General features: G+C 34.3%; 1 protein-coding gene across 2 annotated transcripts in view; it reads right to left on the bottom strand.

Moving 5' to 3' along the window:
- The window catches only part of LOC142979635 (Ig-like and fibronectin type-III domain-containing protein 2), a 183,523-nt gene that overhangs the window by 99,489 nt on the left and 62,351 nt on the right, over positions 1-21,683 (bottom strand). For both annotated transcript variants that reach the window (XM_076124683.1, XM_076124684.1), the window contains exon 2: positions 5,565-5,598. The gene's annotated coding sequence lies outside the window, so the exon portion shown is untranslated. The remainder of the gene's footprint in view (positions 1-5,564; positions 5,599-21,683) is intronic.

The raw sequence follows: 21,683 nt of genomic DNA, 5'->3' as shown, positions 1-21,683 counted from the left end.
GCGACAATATATTCAGTGTTCTAGTTTTAAAGAAAAATTTTTACCGAAATGTATTAAAATCTGAATTTTCTAGTCAAGGCTTATTCATTTTTTGTAACAATTTTACCTTTTGAAAGAGCTTCTATTCAACTGAATTAAATTACCGAGATAGTAACTACTTATGTTCTATATTCTAAAGGAGACAAATGCTCAGTATATAAACAAAATTTTGACAATATCTACAATTATTCAAACATGAAAAAACTAGAAGTTGAAATCGATCAATTTTATTCCTGATTTATAATTAGAACAAATATGATGTCCATCAGAAAATCGAATCCAAGCATTGCGCTGGTTGCTGTATCATAACCACTGCGCCATCAATCCTCTTTAGTTATTTTAAATGCTAATCAATAGGCCCTCTGTTATTACTATACATCAATTGTAATACAAATTATTGTAACAAACGATAATAACTGGGTTATGAATAAACGAACAATCAATGGCTGACTCACTTCATAACTATTTACTAACAAGTACAATCAGTATTATAACTAAACAATACCTTTGAATATATTCAATAGATTGTATGCCGCTATATGTATTGTTATATAACATTCATACATATGTACAATCAAGCCGGTTTCTTCCCATTTTGTTATATAACATAGCACAATATGCGAAGATAAGAAAACGATATTTAGAAGTACGTAAGTACGTTTATTAGTGATAACGTACGAAACAACTAAACCCTTAATAAGTTTTTGAATCAACATTGTTTATTCGTCACTTGTATTGGAGTATTTGTAGCCGACTTGGATCGCCCGCAATTAAGAAAGGAAATCTTTACCCAGTATTTAGAACAGTATTTTGCAAAAATATTCTTGTGACGATTAATGTTTGAATTTTCTTAACAATTCTCCCGTATAGAATTAGGCTATGTCACGGGTATTTTTGCAAACATGTAAACAAACAATCACAAACTGAAATATTCCGTGTTAATCATTATACCATGGTCATAGTCATCAAATTTTGATGAGCACCGACTATTTAACTTATACTAGGTAAAACAGAGTTTTCAATATAAACCACAATAGAAGGGATGGAATTAACATATCGATTTATTAAAAGATCGATCTGTTAAAAATCGGTTTTCGGTCTTTTGTCAGTAAAATCTATCTCTACAAAAAAAAAAACATCGATTTTTAATGGCGTAGTATCGATTCACTGAATCGATTCAGTACCACATATCGATTTAAAAAATCAATCTTTATGGCCCGAGAAATCGATCCCAAGTCTTAATTCAGCATCAAACCAGCACTATATTCGATCGCTGTAATAAGACTTCAAATACGCCATAAGTATAACTGTACACAAATATCTAAAAAATAGTTATAAAGTGATACAAAACATTATAACCGTGTTAAGGTCGACTCATCTTCCACCGGCCGACCGGGTGGCCGCCAATTGTCGCCATTGATTTACTTATTACCATCAAACACTAAGGCCTAGGTCTTAAATGTTTGTTTATATTGTGTATTGAATATTTATGTATTCTTGTATCACTTGTTATGTAACCTTGTACGAATATGCATAATATTTTTTGCGTTATTATGCCTGTTTTTTCCGAACGAGCAACGATGTGTATTAAATACATGTATACAAGGAACAATCCTATTATAAGTTTCAGCTGCTGACAGAGCTGAAACTTATAGTTCAGTAATTTAAAATTTAAATAGCTTAGCACGACTTAGTATCAAAACCGACATCATGTTATCGGCAATCGCAAACATTTGAGACAAATTGCTAATATTAAGTCTAACCAGTTAATTATTACGTACAGGTATATAAAATACACCTATGTATGCGTAAATTGCACTATTCGGAACATTGCTGCTAAGATGTAACGTGTTAATCACTATAATCTTAGGGGGAAAGCAATTTACGGCAAAGTGGCTTTCAAATAGTTGACAACTGAAATACGTGATAGCCCCCTGATGCACTTCTAGGTGCAACAGCTGTCACATTATATAAATACTAGCTGATCCGGGAAACGTTGTTTTTCCATGAAAAAAAAAATAGTGTCAATGTATGAAAAATAGATGTTGGCCGATTCTCAGACCTACTGAATACGCATATAACATTTGGTAAACATCGGTAAAGCCGTTTCGGAGGAGTATAGTAACTATCATGTGACATGGAAATTTCGTATACATATAAGATGTCCCATGCATCGTCTAAGAACATAAGAAAAGCCGTGATTCAAATCTAGTATACATCACTAACTACTAGATTAAGTATGTATGTAACGACAGGTGCGATGTCAAGATCGCTATAATGTTTCAACATTGACACTTGTAATTAGTACGTAATAATATTAGCAGCTGAGACTACAGTATAAGTACATACCAAGTAAACATCGTTACAATGCAATTAATTAAAAAAAAAAGTAATACAAATCTTTTGTTTGATTTAATTTTATGTTTAAGACTACAATGCATCATCATCTAGTAAAGAAAACGGATCAGAATGATCTTTTTTAAACGAACTGAAAATAATAAGGTTCTTTGTTTGGCTCCCTCCTTTCCTGGGTACATAGTGATTAACATGTAAGTAACCATTTATTCGTTCTTGGTTATGAAATAATTTACTCTCTGAAATCGATTAGGTAAAATAATCCTAAAAAGGTAGGTAACAAACACACAGACGGGTTACTTTTGCAATTACAATACTACTTGCATAGTTACAATATGACACTGATTTGTTGATTCCAAATTGCTTCAGGACTCAACAAAAATAACCATTACAAAACAATAAATATAAAATATTTCGCAACCGACAATAGCAAATTGTTTAACTCTTTTCAATATTATTACACAAGTAATTTAAACATAAAACGCATAAAGCGTGGAATACTTGCAAAATAGAAACATTCTCAAGAACATCCACTAATTATGTGAAACAAAATAAACAGAATATGTTTTTAAATATGTAAATGTACATAATTACGTCTTGCTTCACGAGACTATGGCCTTAGTTTGAACATTAACTTGTCATAATGTACTGATTGACAATGTTTAAGTAGCCGCATACAAACAGTAGCGTGATGCTCTCCAGTCGGTATTATCGAGTATCGACAGTGTGACATTTAAAATGTACTGCCAAAATAGTTCTGACTGCGCCCGCTAGAGGCGCTGATCAAATTTTTCATAGAAAATTTCTCGATAGCTAGCTTGTTGTCGATCGTCGTTAAGTGTAGAAAATTGCGCTACAGTTGCATTACACGGTCAAATATTCGCAACGTATTTTGTTTTTTCACTAGAGGGTAAACCCTCTAGTTCTAGGCTCAGGTTAAAATATTTTTTTATCAACATTTCACGGTTTTTAAACGCCATTATCATTTTAGCTACAAGACTCCAGGCTATCGATTCTATTCGATTAAAAATTGGAAAAAGGAATGGCTCCTGAGACCCTGGACTAGACGGAAGTCGCATACATTATATAATTGCCTCACGCGTATAATAGGCATGAAAATGAAAAAAAATATACTTAATTAAAAAACTTTTGAATTTTAATATTATTATGCTTTACAAATTCTACGTCCTCAGTAAATATGACATATTGTAGCGACAATTCTTCAATGTCGAGTGTTGAGGTCGTGTATTGTCTAATTAGATGTTCACATAGTCCGTCTTGTGTGCACTCAGCTTAATGTGCATGCAAGGATGTCACATTATGTGGTTAGATGGTTTCTTTAAATATAACAAGCATTTTGTAATCTCTGAATAAATGGCGCAAAAGTTACGTGTGAAGAGGTCTGGGTTTAATTCTGAAGTTCACTCCACTAAGTGTCGTCTATTCCAAACTAAGCTGTGATTACCAGCTAACTCTAAACATACGTATATTATACACTTCGCGTGAAAAAAAGCGAGACATCGCTTAAAATTTTCTTGAGACCCAGTTTTTTTGAAAAAGCATGAGGCATTGAGTTAGAGTCTACCACGCTGGCCAAGTTCACCTTCAAGTACAAAGAACTCTCAAACACGCAAGGATTCACATCGATGTATACCTTCACCAAGTAAATTATAAACCCTCTTTTTATTGCGTTTGACCTAAAAATACTTTCCGAATTATAGTCATTTTAACCAAGCAAACCATAAAACCATTATCTATCGTTTGTTTTTTGTTTGTCGTATGGTTAGTGGTCAACCTAGTGTCAAAGTTGTTCAAGCCGCCCGAGAGGCCTTTGACGTGGCTTAACGCCTGTTATCTTAGTAGACAACAACCGGGACCGACTTTTAACGTGCCCTCCGAAGCACGGAGACGCCCAGCTCAATTACCACTATGCGGTCACCCATCTATAGAATGACCGCGCCAACGGTTGCTTAACCCACAGATCGTTTACCGACCGGTGAGCGCAACTGGCTATGGGCGCCTCATTATATGATTATATCATTATCATATTATCTAACGTGTTTAAACTAAAGTTTTAGAAAAATACTTTCCAAATTATAAATATCAACTAACAATAACACTGCACTCCGCACTCAGTAATCAATTTCGTCAATTCAACCAATTTTTCAATACATTTATATTTGTAACAATTTGTGTGGGCGTGACTGCGAGCGGTCGGGAGGACTTAGTAGACGTTATTAAATCGAGTCAATACTGTGAATACGATGCTTTGCAATAACCCGATATTGAATCTTGATCTATTGAAGCAGCTGCTTGTTTTTTGTTAAAGTGAATAGAAGGTAATTATATTTATATACGAGAACGGTTTAAACATATTAATTAGGTCGAGAAAGTCTTTTGGCATAGTATGTATGAACTTGTAATTTTTTTTTCTCTACACAAAAAAGCTCAATATTTGGGAACCTCACGAGCTCACTGAAAAAAACCTGATGAATCGTGTACTCATTTGTGATTATTGAAGCCAAAGAGATTTTATCACAAGTTCATACATAGGTACTGCGATGATGATATGCAGCGATAATGCGAAAAGACTTTTTCCCCGACTAATATTTTTTAACAAAAAAAACCTTGAATCACCCTATCTATTAAAAAAACCGCATCAAAAATCGTTGCGTAAATTCAAAGATCTAATCATATTGTATACAGTCATACATATAGGAAGTGACTTTGGTTTCTATATGTAGTGATAAACGCGAATGTTTTATAGTTGTAAATTAGCGTAATATAGAGTGATCTGAAAGGATAACGCCTAAGGAGAGGAGTGTAAGAAATACACATAGTTTTTGTCTTTATATATATTATTCTTTTCATGGGGCCAATATTGAGAACAAGTAAATAAATATTTATTTATTTAATTGTGAATATTTGAACACAAATAAGAACAGCCATTATCAATTTACTGACCCGAAACTCAACACTTTGTAGTAAGTTGTCTCATACATTACTCAGACCACAGGGACAGCATAAATAATATGTTTTATTATAGTCTCACATCACCACACAAAAGAATACATTTGAAATTCTAAGAATTATAGTCTGAATTCCGAGATACTATAAGCCACTATATTATAACTATATAACCACAACACTATATCTAAGTATGTACTTACAATATTGACTAAGTAGATTCACAGCCAGAATGATCTGGAAATAAAAAACACATATAAATATTAATGAAATCGATGCAATGTTTGAACGCATTTGTGCATAATATCGTTTGCAGTTATGATAGGTATTTGTTTAAAGCTGTGAACACACTTGTATATGTAACGTGTCGTGTAACTAAAAAAATTGCAAATAAAAAATATCAAGGTATTACTTTTGATTTTAATGTTGCAGTAGATTTCAAAAATGTATCTTTAACATACAATTTAAAAAAAACCATTTGGCCCAGAATTCTGACCGCGTGCTAGTCTAAATATATTTTCTAAATTGTTTCAATATAAATATATCATGAGATTTTATACTAATTAAAACATTAAGTGGCAATTCATGAAAAGGATCTTATTCTTATAGTCTTCATTTTTATAGATGCATCACAATGACAAATACGTACATATATGCTTTAAATAGCGAGTTATTTTAATGTTGTAACGACACATAAATATATTAGTACTTAGAATGCACCGTCATTTTTCTAACTTTGCAAAATTGGCTTAAAGTTATTTGACATCGACAGACGCACAGTAGCAGTATCTTACATCTTCAAATGTGTCCTAAGCTTTACTTACTATGCACACAATTGCGTCATAAACATGTACTTCCTTGTTTTTATTTACTTATAGCATATAAATGTTTTGTTGAACACTTTATGGCCAGTATAAATATGCGCATGCGCATCATCGTCACGGCTGCATTACAATGATCTGTGTGGAAACTTTTGTACGAGTTTATGGTATCTTGAACACCTGTTCGAAGTTAATAATAACTTATTTACATAAATACTTATACTATATACATTATACGTATATAACACGCCTGTTATAACCTAATGTAGGCAGAGGTGTGTGAAATACATCTATGTTTCGCTGTTTACAATGTTAATTCCATGTAATAGGCGAGCCTATTGCTATTTACCGCGCACGTTACCGATCGCCAGGCTCCTTTTGCGTGTACTTGATTTAAAGATTAGTTTGCAAACGGTACACGTTTTAAAAATTTTATAATGCTGAATGCGCCCTTTACTTAAAATTACACACCACCCGCGGTTTCGTCCGCGTGGACTTAAGTTATTCAGTTAGTACCCTCTTCGGAAGAGAATATCTGAAAATCCTCTCTTGGTGGTCCTCTACACTCCATAAGAAAACTCCATACCAAATTTCAACGCTCAGTAGTTTCGGCTGTGCGTTGTTTATTTATTACAATTACACATTTAAACAACGCCAAACCAGGACTCGAACTCTCCAATACATTCAAAGAAAACATAAACTAACTCAGTTCATAAAAAGGAGCATCAAAAAAATTCGTAATAAATAATTTATAACGTCTCGTTAGGGTGTCGTTTTCCTCCAAATTGGCTAGGGGATACTTAATATGATGTTATTGGCTACATAAAGTATACTTGCCAGTTCGCACTGACCCTTATTTTATCTCTTGGCAAAAGAATTCGAAATAAATTGCGAGGAAAATGTGAGAAATTGAATTTAATAAAGTGTTTCGTTTCTGTTTTAATGTTTAAGAAATGTGTTTTGTATTTACTAAGATGTTGAAAGTAGTATATGTGTATCAAATATTTACCAACTTTAAACATTTGTGGGGTTCTCGTTTAGTGTACCTATAGTTCGATTAGAAGTCGAAGAGACTTAGTAGAGAGCCTTGACAAGCACTATTTATCTAGATTGTAGAAACTATAAAAAACTGCTGCGTATTTCCAAAGTAAAGTAAATGTATGAAACAGTCCACCGTCAGCTGCATATGGCTACATAATCTTTAACATTAACAAGGAATATAAACTATAGCTAGAAGCTATAAGATTCTATGTTTCAACAATATTCTGAGAACAAAACTAGATAATAAGTGCTAATAAGATACGCTTGTACTTGATCTTTTGGTCTTGTAACTAATTCTAGGAAACTGGCCTAGAGCTAGATTTATTTCTCAATATTTTCGTAATAATACATAAAGTAACATTTCAAAAGCTTAGGTACTATTCCGTGAAACATCAAACTCGCTAGCCAAGGGAAGCAATTTGTAATCGTTTTTCTATCAGTTTTAACAAAAATACTTCTTCTTGACTGCCTCTGTGGCATGGTCGGTAGTGTATGCGATTGCCGCGCAAGAGGTCGCGGGTTCGAATCCCAGGTCGCGCCAAAAAGACTTTTGTGAGTTTTCTGTTAAAAGAACTCATTGGCCATATTGACCATTGGCAAAGATGGATATATTTATGATATCTTAACTTACTTTTAGTTAGTTTAGCTGGTTAAATGTAATAAATATAATAGATTATTATTGTATGTATATAACTTACCCCCGTTTTCTGAGTCCATTTAGCGGTAGTTTATCTATTCAATTGCGTTAAAACTCATATAAAAAAACGTTATTGAATAGATAAACTACCACTAAATATACCTCAGAAACCGGGGGTTAGCAAATTTTGAGTACTCACTAAAAGTTGTTTATATGAATAGTAATATACTACATCTAACAATATGTACAAATAACATAAATGTAAATGAAATAGCTCGTTAATCTGTATCGCGTTTATCAATTAGCGCTGTAATTAATTGAGATTGATACGTGTAATGTAACGACGTGACACCATCGCGAATTAATATCATAATATATTGTATATCCATATTTATTATATAAAGGGTTAGGATTGTTTGTATGTTTGTGTCAAACTATGGTAGAAACTTTTAATATTATTTTGTCGTCTTTAGCTTACGAGCATTTTGAAAAAAAAAAGACTTTATTGACGAACCACGGAATTGACTGCTGTTTTTCTCATTCGAACTTGAGCTTGCTGGCCCCTCTTTTTTTAATTTTTTGTATTTGTTTTCATAGCGGCAACGGAAATACATAATTAGTAAAAATATCAGCTTTCTAGCTTACGGTTTATGAGATACTGTCTGGTGACAGACGGATAGACGGATCCGGATTATCGGAGATCCGGATAATTTTTAGGGTTCCGCACCAAAAGGGTAAAACCCTTTTGGTGCGGAACCCTAAAAATTAGTCCATGTTTGATCCCGGTTCTTCCTCATATATTGTCTTCATTTAACTTCAAGAAAAGCATAAACAAACAAACATTTGCTTTTATGATATGAGTAATTAATGAATCATAATAAAATATATGTCCCGAATAAGAATGGAATTTGTTCGTTAATCATTTCTCGCGAACAAAGTCAGGGTAGAAGCTAGTATTGTTATTTGATAGTAGGTGTTTTAGAGTGCCGTGTAATGGAGGAAAGCTTGTTATGTTTCTGAAATTCACTGAAAAGGGGGGTTTCTTAGTAGGACTATGAACCGCGTTTCCGTATACGCATGTTTTGCTTTTAAATTAAGATCATTAAATTATGACATTCAAGTTTTTATAGAAAACAGGAATTAAAAGTTAGTCGTTTCATTTTCGATTATATAATTTAAGATTATTTATAATAATTGTTAGTATAGTAATTAATTGTTAAAATACTTAGCATTGATGTGTATAAACGATAAATAAAGAAGAAATAAATTTTGGGATGAAATGTAATAGGTGTGACGCATAAACTCTTAAAATTACATAAAATATAATAAATTTATTATTTTTGATAGCAGAATAATAAAAGCGTCAATTCAATAACTTTGAAACGTGTTCTTTGTTATAGAAAATAATTTTGTAAAAATCGTGATATTTAAAAATAATTTTAATGGAAAATTTGTCGTCAAAGGTAACTTTTCTATTCCTCTTTCCTTATTGTTCTTTTGAGCAGAATTAAGTAATATAATTATTTTATAAAATATATTATTATATACAAGTTTATAAAATAATATAAACCAAGTTATATTCAACAAAGACAGCAACTCATTTTGATTCCGATGCGTATTAACATATTTCATAAAAGTATTAATTAAAACGTACTTTAATCGCAACGAAAGGTTATATACAAGTAGATGCGCTTATTTCCACTACTCTTTTCTGTAAAAAGAAATACGTTTTTGTTATAGACATTCATAGCAAATTTTAGCCGTCAAAAAACCATTGACAATCATTGTTAACAGTCAGTAATCGTGTGTTGTATTTTGATATTAAAATTTTATAAAAATGATAGTTCTTAAGACGCGGTGGCGTCCGCTAAGGGCGCTCATAAGCTCTTAGTACAAAAAATCTCATATTTGATAGTCGGTAGTAGTAAAAAAAGTGCACATTGTTTGTAAACACCTCAACACAATAGCAGCAGAAACCTACTAGGTTAAAATATCAATTTCTAGACCAGTTCTAAATTAAATAGGTTAGTATATAATATAGTGTAAACTTGTACTAAGATGAAGGCGTCAAGTTAAATCAACAGAGACGTTGAACTCGATACATAGCTAACTGAGCGAACTGCACAAATATAATGTACGCAAGACGATCGTGCACAATACTGATGTTGTCGCTCAATGACTTAAGATCTTGGTACAGAACTGTTTGATAGTATTGGTGAATGTAATGCTTTGATCTCATATCATATGAAATATTAGGTATTTGGTAAGAAATAACCGCAATTGAGTTGTTCTAATACTACAAAATGCTATGAAAATGACAGTTTTCTTTCTATCCTTGACTATGAAGTTTAAAGTTTTGACACAAATGAAAAAAATGTAGTCTTAAAAAAACGTGGTGTTATCAAATCTAGACAATGCTGTAGCGTAATTCCTGAACTCAATACACAGTTCAGTAGCGCGATTCTGTACAGTCGGTACTGTCGAATATCGAAATTTTGACATTTAGAATGTACTGCCAAATTAGTTCCTACGACACCCGCGCCCGTCAGAGGCGCTGATCAGATTTTCATACAAAATTTCTCGATGACAGGTCGGTTGTCGGTAGTCGATAGTAGTAGAGAATCGAGCTACAGTTCATATTAGAAAATAAAGATTACTATCAAAAATTGTTCTTTTGTAATACGCTAGAGGCGCTGATCAATTATCAAGAGCGTAAGAAAATCTCTGAAATTTCTGAACATAATTTAGAAAAGCTCTAAGCAAAACAGTGCATATTTTTTCTGCTATTCATCCATCTAAGATGGGCAAAGATATCCAACAGATTAACCAAGGTAACACATCCCAGTTATTTATCCGATGTGCGAATACCATCTGCCTAAACTAAGACATTGTATAATGAGTACCGTACAAGGCCTGGCCTCACCGTCGCCGCGTCGCGTAGTGCGGCGCAATTTTCTTGCATTATTCCTTATTATGTGTTGTGGGACAAAGAAACTTATGTATTGCTAAACCTATTGTGTGGTACAAGTTGTGAGAGTTTACAGGTTATAGGTTAGTTAGAATTATTGTTGTTAATTCTTTTTTTTGGTATGTTTGATTTTGGGAGTCAAGTGACGGGAAAAAATGTGAGATTGATTTCAAGGCTCAGTGCTTTGTTCTTTGAATTTTATACATTTTTAGACGCTTCATACCATTTGTATTTTTAAAACTATCGGATTCGGTACATTCGTAGGTTTCATATATTAATATAAAATAATGAAAAGCTTTCTGAAGTTTACTTTACTTTGTGAGTAACAGAAAACTAGCAACCACATTAGGTATCCCTACTAAGCTCAAGCGTGTGTCTGGATAGGCGACAAGATACGACTACGCAATTGATAATCCACTGCCTTAGCCAATAAACTACGACCGCTTTTTATGATATAGGTTTTATAAATATCTCTCAGTTTACACAATTTTATTGAGCCATCACTTTTACTCTTATGCTTACTTCCTAGTGTCACATATACCGCTATCTCTTACACCTGGCGCCAGACCCTCAAGAATGGCAGAACAACGCAGTGGCATCTCTGAGGTATAGCTCGTGGCATTGGCTTGGCATTGGCCTCACTCCGAGCGGCTGGCACGTCGCCACCACTCGCTACCACTCGGATACACTCGGCCATTCTCGCTTTGAACGATATCATGTTTGTGATAGAAAACAATGCCTATCTGTAGCGCGCTTCTCTACAGTCGATATCGAAGGTTTGACAATGAGTGCCAAAATAGTTCTTACGATGCCCGCTAGAGGACCTGTAGCTCGATTCTCTAATACTATCGACTACTGACAACCGACCTGTAATCGAGAAATGTTGTATGAAAATCTGTTCAGCGCCTCTGACGGGCGTCGTAGAAACTTTTTTGGCAGTACATTCTAAATGTCAAAATGCGATAGCTAGCCGGTTGTCGGTAGTCGATAGTGGTAGAGAATCGGGGTACCGTAGCGCATTTCTCTCCAGCCGATACTGTCGAAAGTTTGACAATTAAAATATACTGCCAAAATAGTTCCTACGACGCCTGCTAGAGGTGCTGATCAGTAACTCGATTCTCTACAGTCGGTACTGTATAGTACTGAAAGTTTGACAATGAAAATGTACTGCCAAAATAGTTCTTACGACGCCCGTTAGAGGCGCTGATCAGATTTTCATACAAAAATTCTCGATAACTAGTCGGTTGTCGGTTGTTAATATGAAATAATATCGTTTTTCTTATCTATACAATACAATTTTCGCGAAAATTGAGTGTCTTCAGTCATCCTTGTCAGAATCGGTTTTTGCTTTAAAACGCCTTTCTGACACTCTTATGTAAAAACAAGTTACGTTACAATTTTTCCAATGATATTTATTTATTTCATTGTACCATCAATAAAGAATATTACAACAATGATAATTAATTCATTAGAAATTGAATATTCTTGCCTAACAACAATCGGACATTTTTAAGATTTCAGATTTTTACATTTCTCTGAACAAAACAAAAAGCTTATTAACATACAGAAGCCTATCAACTACAACTCAATAAATATTTAACAAGAAATATAACAAAGAAATCAGCCTGAAGCTCTAATGTTTGTTTGTTCGTCGTTTGGTTAGTGGTCAACCTAGTGTCAAAGTTGTTCAAGCCGCCCGAAGGCCTTTGACGTGGCTTAACGACTGTTATCTTAATTGACAACAACCGGGACCGACTTTTTACGTGCTCTCCGAAGCACGGAGACGCCCAGTTCAAATACCGCTATGCGGTCACCCATCTATCGAATGATCGCACCAAGGTTTGCTTAACCCACAGATCGTTTACTGATTGGTGAGCGCTATGGGAGAATCGCGTTGCTCATCCCTTCTCATAGGAAAATTACCACATCATTAGTTTATTATTATTAAACCAACAAACTGAAACATTACGAGTAATTTAATGTATAGAATTACTGAATAATTTGTCCTAAAATAGCTCCATTTACAACTGAATTCACGTGCTCATAACAAGCATTTCTATGAAACAGGATAGCTACATAACATATCGGCGTTTAAGTTCTATCACCACGTAAATATTGTTTTGACATTTTAATGTCATTGGCAGAGAATCGAAAGACGAAATTGAAATTTGTCTCTCCTGAAAAGTTGCTAAAAATGACTTACGTGGTGATTGAAATTATAGGACGATATTCTAGTCGGCATGTTCTATCGAACAACAGAACTGACTCCAAGCAATAACTGCACTTGTTCAGCTTGTGCCGATCGGGTAGTGCCTTTGGCTCCGATCGTCACAATTTGGTATATACATTTTTACATATATTGTACATGTATACATTCAAGCCCCAAGACGTCAAGTGGCATTTTTCCCAAACATTCATTTACATATGATATATACGGTTGTGCCGCCTAGCTAGGTTGATTAATACCGAACCAAATATGTGTGTAGCAAGCCTTAGCTACTACATATTGCATTCAATACGTAGAATAATAGTTACAATAGTTAATAATAAAGGTACATATTTGATTAACTCGCTTCATTTCCCATGAGAGCAGAAACTACAGGACCCCATAACCTATGGTCTATCTACATATTATTATACAGGTTGAATATAAACAGATGAAAATAACTCATAAGTATAGTTTTGTACGAAGATACTCGACGATAAAAGTATGGAGGTATTTGTGGACTAGTTGGTACACCGCTAATCACGAGGTCCTAGGTACAATTCTCAGGTTGACATAATGCTATGTTAGCTTTTCTAATTTTGTATTAGAATTTCTCAATAGAAGGTTGGAGTTTGATAAGTAAGTATGTTATAGTTAAGATGCCTGATATATGTCAACAGGCTTGCGAATTGCTATCCTTGTAATCGGCGAATCGTAGGTCCATTTCATACACCGCTACCTATACTATCGGGTGCAATAGGCATACTCCGTTATAAAAGTATGAAAAGTAATAATTCTGTAAAGCGTTGTTTGTAATACAAATTTAAAATATGTAGTTACCACCAACATAAATAATCTTCGATCGTAAAAACATTACAACGACGATTTATCGTTTACGCTATTGTAAATATTAAGTGCAAGAAGTAATATTAACGCAATCACTCATGTTCAACTTGTTTGGCCAATGATACGTACAGTAAATCAAAGTAAATAATATGCATTATGATTACGCGCGGTAGCGATTATCTAGCTATCGTCAACCGACTAGGTATCGACAAATTTTGTGTTCAAACGAATCAGCGCCCCTGATGAGTGTCGCGGGTACTAATTTTAAGTACATTTTAACTATCAAACTCCTGACTCTCCACAGTGGCGACAGTAGATAATCGCGCGACGGGCTAATTAATTACTTCAAAGCCGAATAGACCGAAATGTCTAACCTTTCGGCAGCGGGACGTTTGAATCAGATAGTATCAGAAAGTTCCATGACTAGAACGGAAACAGTTAATACTACGATACGCGATACCGTCTAGACAAGAATTTGTTTAGGTGTTAACAGTAGGAATACCGCGTAACCCTGCGATTTTCGCCACTGGATAGCGGTTAACGCTTGTAACTAGACGTTAGACATGCCTGTAATATGATAATTCCTGTAGCTTTAAATTCACCCTGTATATAATTTTAGTTATGAATGAACGACCTGTATAACATACTAAACTCCCGTGAGGCACACACGCACATAATCTCGCAAGTACATATTCGTAGTAATTGCGAGATAGTTCAGTCAATGTTACCAGTTTCAATAGAGTTGTAAATGTGAGGATTGCACAGAATTAGTTCACTACCTAATTATACGCAAGCGTACACATACAGGCTGCAGTACATAATTGTTTAGGCTAAATATTTTTTAAGAGTGACTTGAAAAATCTTTATTCTAATCAATGTTATAAATGTGTGTGTTTATTTCTTCATTCAGATAAAAACAACTTCACCGATTTGGAAGAAAATACAGTTCTTAAGTTGGAAAAGGCCATCCATACTAATATTATAAATGCGAAAGTAACTCTGTCTGTCTGTCTGTCTGTCTGTCTGTCTGTCTGTCTGTCTGTCTGTCTGTCTGTCTGTCTGTCTGTCTGTCTGTCTGTCTGTCTGCTACTCAATCACGCCTAAACTACTGAACCAATTTGCATGAAATTTGGTATGTAGATATTTTGATTCCCGAGAAAGGACATAGGCTACTTTTTACCCCGGGAAAATTACGCATTTCCCGGGGAAATTCAGGTGGCGTACGAAGTCGCGAATAGTCAAAATTATAATGACATTGAATTAACAAAATTCCGTTGTCATGGCAACTGTTTTAATGGCGGATATGCCTTATCGCGACTTCGTTATACTATCCATCCATACTAATATTATAAATGCGAAAGTAACTCTGTCTGTCTGTCTGTCTGTCTGTCTGTCTGCTACTCAATCACGCCCAAACTACCGAACCAATTTGCATGAAATTTGGTATGGAGATAGTTTGATACCCGAGAAAGGACATAGGCTACTTTTTACCCCGGGAAAATCACGCATTTCCCGGGAAAATTCAGGTTTCGCCACCAAAGTCGCGAATTATCAATATTATAATGACATTGAATTAACAAAATTCCGTTGTCATGGCAACAGTTTTAATGGCGGATATGCTTTAGCGCGAGTTATAAGAGATATAAATAATTTTGAGAATATTTTTCGTGAAAAAAAGCATATTTTGTTGTTAAGGAATAATAATTAAGCTTTGTATTAGTAAAAAAAAAATCATTCACGCGAGTGGAGGTGCACGGGTCAGCAGAGTACCAGTAATTAATGTCACAAAATTCTCTCACATTCTCTCTTATTGGAGAGAGAGGAGTTCGTGGCTTAGTTGACAACAGCCGCACGGATCGATCTCTGAGGTTAAGCTGCGCTTGCCGAGGTTGTTCCGTGGATGGGTGACCATCTTATACATATCGAGTTCCTCCGTGTTTCGGAAGGCACGTTAAATTGTGGGTCCCGGCTGTCATTTTCGTAGATCTTTGACAGTCGTTAACAGTAGTCAGAACCTTGAAAGTCTGACAACCATCAGTCTTACCGAAGGGTATCGTGTTAATACCCAAGTAAATGGGTTGTGGAGGTCAGATAGGCAGTCACTCCATGTAAAACACTGGTATCCAGCTGCATCCGGTGAGACTGGAAGCCGACTCCGACATAGTTTGGAACAAAGGCTAAGCTAATATATATATATATATTCTCTCTTATTTGACGCAAGCGAAGTTGCGCGGGTCAGCTAGTGAGATATAAATAACTAGCTGACCCGCGCAACTTCGCTTGCGTCGAATAAGAGAGAATGGGTGACATTTTTCCCCGTTTTTGTAACATTAATTACTGGTACTCTGCTCCTTTTGGTCGTAGCGTGATGATATATAGCCTATGTCCTTTGTCGGGTATCAAAATATCTCCATACCAAATTTCATGCAAATTGGTTCAGTAGTTTAGGCGTGATTGAGTAGCAGACAGACAGAGTTACTTTCGCATTTATAATATTAGTATGGATTTTGAGAATATTTTTCGTGAAAAAAAAGCATATTTTATATCATCACGCTACGACCAAAAGGAGCAGAGTACCAGTAATTAATGTTACAAAAACGGGGAAAAATTCCACCCATTCTCTCTTATTGGACGCAAGCGAAGTTGCGCGGGTCAGCTAGTAGGCTATATTTTTCAAAAATAAATAACTAAGGTACAAATTATGGAAAGCGGGTAGAGCCGCGGGTGACAGCTGATTTCTTGTATATCAGTGAAAATATCCGCTTTGGGCAAGTGTGGGCTGATGGTCAACGTAACGCCTACAGTGTACCACTATGAATACGCCCAGTACCACAACTATTTGTGTGATCCACAAATAGTTTGGAATTAGGGGTCCAGTTGTTCTTAATGTCCGCAAAAGTAACGAGACACATGGTTAATATTCAATCTTTGCTTTTTATAAGAAAAAACGTTAGATTTCTCATTTACCAGTACTGAAAAAATACATATTTAACTCTCGCGACTAGAACACATATTATCTTAATGAAATGGGTCGTAAACATGATTGAGGCTTATTTGTTTGCCCAACGTTTGATCGAACATGGTCTACTGACTGAGAAAGATATTGTCATTTTAATTTTCAATCGCACTTCAGTACCTATACATTATAATAATATTCAAACACACGATTTTGTCCTCTACCACATACATCACCGCTTGACCGAAACAAGCCATTTATTTAATTAAATAAGCAACAATTCAACCCATACAGGATAGATTAAGAAGATTCTGCAACTATTACGATACGATTGCTTTTAGTATAACACAGAATTTGTTTTAACGGTTTAAGGAGCGATTGGGGTCGTTCTGGCCCGTCAGCCTTGTCAAACCTTCGTCAGTTATCCGAGCATGGGTTATTAATCTACCTGAAAACTTTCAGATAACGCGATACGTAATTACTTGGGAAAGAAAGCTACAATCATGAATAAAATTACGATAAGTTTTTGATTTGTTTTGTGACTTTTTACTTTTTAGGTTGATGTGATGAAATTATGTTGTCGAAATTGAAAAGATGACTTGAAGAATATTTAAGAGCTCTTTTCAGAGCTCTTTTCAGAGGTCTTTCAGAAGTGTTCGACATTAGAGTAAGTTGTAGGTATACGACCAGTTTCATACAATGATGAATAGCTTTTTTAAACACGTAACTTTTTTAAAAGAACTCAAACTCTACTCTTAAAATAAAAAATATGCAAATCCTCGCTAGAAAGAAATATGCAGACCATATTAGCTATGATCTTCAAAAATGTCGCTACCAGTCACTCGTAACCAATAGTAATGCCAACCAGTAGTTTGCTGCATTCTTTATTCTAGTAAATGGTGTTCTTTGGTCTCCTAACCTAACCTATCGACATGGGAAAAAGGCTTAATACGTAAATAAGTAATGTATAAGGAAATACAAATAATAAAAAAAATAGCATCTTATACTAGCTATGTTTATATAATAAGTAAAAAACAAAATTCTATTCAACAAACAAGATGTTTTTACACAAAAAGAAACACAACTCAGAGAGAGTCATTAATAATTAAACGATTGCAAACAAAAATATAGGTATTCCCGCGAAATTAGCATGGATATTGTTTTTTGTTCAGACAAAAGAGTATTGATATTCACGACAAGCTAAAAACTTGGCAACTGAACTAGGAACGAGATGAAAATTACCAAGAACATTATATCCTTGTGGTTTTTTACTATTCAAAGTACCATATTGAATATACAACAGAAATCTATACTATCTATACTAATAATATAAAGCTAAAGAGTTTGTTTGTTTGAACGCGCTAATCTCAGGAACTACTAGTCCGATTTGAAAAATTCTTTCATTGTTAGATAGATCATTTATCGAGGAAGGTTATAGGTTATATATCATCATGCTACGACCAAGGAGGCGAAGTTGCGCGAATCCGCTAGTGTATTATAAAATAAGCTTCTTGCGTTGTTTCTCGCGTAATTATCATCGCCTGCGTTCCTCCTTATACGATCAGTCATTTGCCAGAGAATGTGTTGTCAAAATCGGTCAAACAGTTTCGGAGATTAGCTACAAACACGCAGATGGACATGGAATTTAAGACTTCTTATGAATCGTGCATTCGCCATTCGTACATGTTATAGCTAAAAGTGCTGGGTTGCAGTAGAACCTTAAAGAACCTTCAGAGTTCATCATAAATGCCTGATTTAATACAATATTTTTTGTAACTATTATTTAAATCTAACGGATTTCGACGTTGTAGACTTTAAGTATATATATCGCAAACAGATTCGGTAAGGGGACTTTATTTTGTAATAAATAATTACGATTTCGACGTTCACCTTTACGACCTCGTCTAACACCAAGACCTCATTAGTTAACTCACTTCAAATATCCCCATTTGAACACAAACATAACAAATCAAGCGAATATCAGATAAAAATGATTATTAGCTGAAATTGAGCTTGTCATTAGTGTTCTGATGCCACGAAATGGCCGACTTCCGGTGCGGCCATTGTTCTTCTGACGAGCACTTCCGCCCGCCATCATGTGATCGCACTTAATGTCAAGGACGACGATTAATACACAGATAATAAATGTTTGTATGAAATTGCAATAAAATATACAAGAACTGTCGATTTTATACATTTTATATGGTTATGTATGATTGTGAAGCCTTGCCATTTGGGACTATGATGTTTAAATAATGATTCTTTAAACGTAATGATCTCTCGTTAAACAAATTAATGTACTGCGGTCAGCGAGTTCGATTCCCATTTATAGAAGAATTAATTGTGATATACCCTATACTATGTATATGTACCCATGATACAAGTTAACACTTAGTTATTACTAAAATTTAACGACGATAGTTAATTTAAATTAAAAATCAAACTTAGTTAATCTAAATTAATCATCATTAAAATATCCAAAACTCCAAATAAAAATTTCCCCGATAATCGAACTTGAGGCAACCTGCATCTATAGTAACCACTAATCTGCGTTTAATTTCAATCTAGATTTTAATTATGAATACTAGATTCTAAACAATGCACTCCTAATTGATTCAAAGTGCGACATTTTAATGACGTCATAACAATTAATTCGTTTTACAGGTGTACTAAGGGTAATGGTGTTTTTACGGTAATGCACGCTATAGCCGCAGCTGTAAAGTTCTTATGGTAAATGTATACATTTGCATTTTACAGTTCTTACGTAATGCAAGCTTAGAGGCGAACTTCGCGTGTTTAGATTCATTTATTGTAGAAAAAAGTAGCCCTTGTCCTAGCCTAGGATAAATGTATTACCTTACATTTTTTATTCGAAATCGGTTTAGCAGTTTCAGTTTTAAAGAAAAATACATTTGCCATTATTATAATATTGACTTTTCTTTTATAAAGTTGTCAGTGGCTACTCGATGCCTCTGTCGCTTTTCTAGTATACCTGGCAAGCATGTGTAAGTTTTACATGCAAGATTTGTGAAATAAATTTTATGTTTATTTGTACTTACATTTTAAGAGCGTACAACGTGCAACATGAAAACACAGTAATCAAATACAATATATATTATCATCAATTATTTATTGTTATTTATACATATATATTAAATAAATTAAGAGTACAACAAGTTCTTGAAAGCAGTACTTATATAACGTATCGAGCGACGAACACACGGATGTACCGCCATCACCAACAGTTCCGGACTTCGGTGCCAAGTTTACCAGTTCACGGTTAAACTGTGAATACCAATGTGTACTGTACTATTGTATTTGTTTTTAATCTTGTTTGAATATGGTTTCTTGTTTTGTTTTATTGTATAGTTAGAGGTGTAGAACTGAGGTGTTGTTGGTGTTTAAAGTGGCTTTAGCTTACAATTGTTTCAAAATCTCGGATTCAGATAATTAATTAGTGCTACGTATATGTTGCTATAAAACATTTTCACTACCATTTATTTACGACAAACAAAAAAATATTGCCGCACATTTTATTCAACCAACTTTTTACAGTCACCTAAAACTTTTACGCGGAGTAAAACAAATCAAGAAAAAAATATGTCTTTTTTACGTTCTCCCATTATTCACACACACACATCCGGTAGTAAATATAATAATATGAAGATTTAGTATCTGTTGCGTATAACAACTTAAGTTTGTCGCGTATTTCATAACAGAACGACGGGAATCACCCACAAATATCAGCAAATCGGTCATAAAAGTGTGTTCGGATAATAAAAATAGTGTTGCTGTGTTATGACGACAAAATTCCCCCCCAATTTCCGGGTGGTAGTCGTAAAATGAGCTTGGGAGTGGGCAACACTGAGGCAAAACAATTTTATTGTTGTAACACTATCGGTGTTTACTACGTTTGGTACGTGCCAGTGGTGGCCTGTACTTTTATATTCGTAGTTACATGTGCGGTTAAACCTATTGTTGGGGTGGAGGGTTGTTTTTCAGCTGTTATCGAGGTTGTCCCCAGTTTCAGGAATTAGAGCTGAAAGCGTTGTCCACGATTTAGTTTGTTTCTGGTGACAGTATCTCTTTTAATCCTTTCGAAAGCTTTCATTTATCCCGATTTTGAGAAAATACTTGGTTTAAATGTAATCAATTTGTTGCCAAGTTATTTCGCTACTTTGTCGAATAGTATCTTAATAAAACAAATAGAGTTATTGCTGGCTGGAAAATTGTTTGACAATAACTTTTTTACACCAGTAAGTATAAGACCAATATAGACTTGGATCTATAAAGATAAAATAAAAGACAGTCTATAAAAATATTGTTTGATGATCCAAATCTTTTAATAAGTACAATTATTTAGTTACGCTAAATACGAAAATTGGATATGGACAGATATTTTACAAAAGAATGCTTATAATTTGCTATTTTTTATTCAAAGAATATTTCAACGCAGACAAAATCTAAAGATAAAAATAGTTCACCAAGATATTACACCGTAACGCTATAGTCTTAGACCAATATTGGAAGCTAATGACCTATTTCAGTGCTTTTCATCTTAGAAATAGCTTGAAACTAAATTTAACGCCACCTTAGAGCTATCTTCAATGTTAGGTGATGGAAAATTTCAAGCTCCAATGATCACTGCGCGTTTGAGGAGGTTTAAAAGTTAAGTGTTATATAGTAAAATGTTATATCTTCATTTCGTGATGGTAAACAAATTTTACAACGGTAAAAGATTTTGATGCGAGATTTTGTTTAAGACTTTTATTATGTTAATGAAAAGCGTGAGATTGTAGAAATATTTAAAGTGATTTTGAGTTTTTCTGGACTTTATGTTGTGTTAT

The sequence above is a fragment of the Anticarsia gemmatalis genome, chromosome 16 (genome assembly GCF_050436995.1).
Source record: "Anticarsia gemmatalis isolate Benzon Research Colony breed Stoneville strain chromosome 16, ilAntGemm2 primary, whole genome shotgun sequence".
In the NCBI taxonomy this organism is placed as follows: Eukaryota; Metazoa; Arthropoda; class Insecta; order Lepidoptera; family Erebidae; genus Anticarsia; species Anticarsia gemmatalis.
Note: the sequence above shows the minus strand (reverse complement) of the source record. Positions and strands in the feature narration are given on the sequence as shown.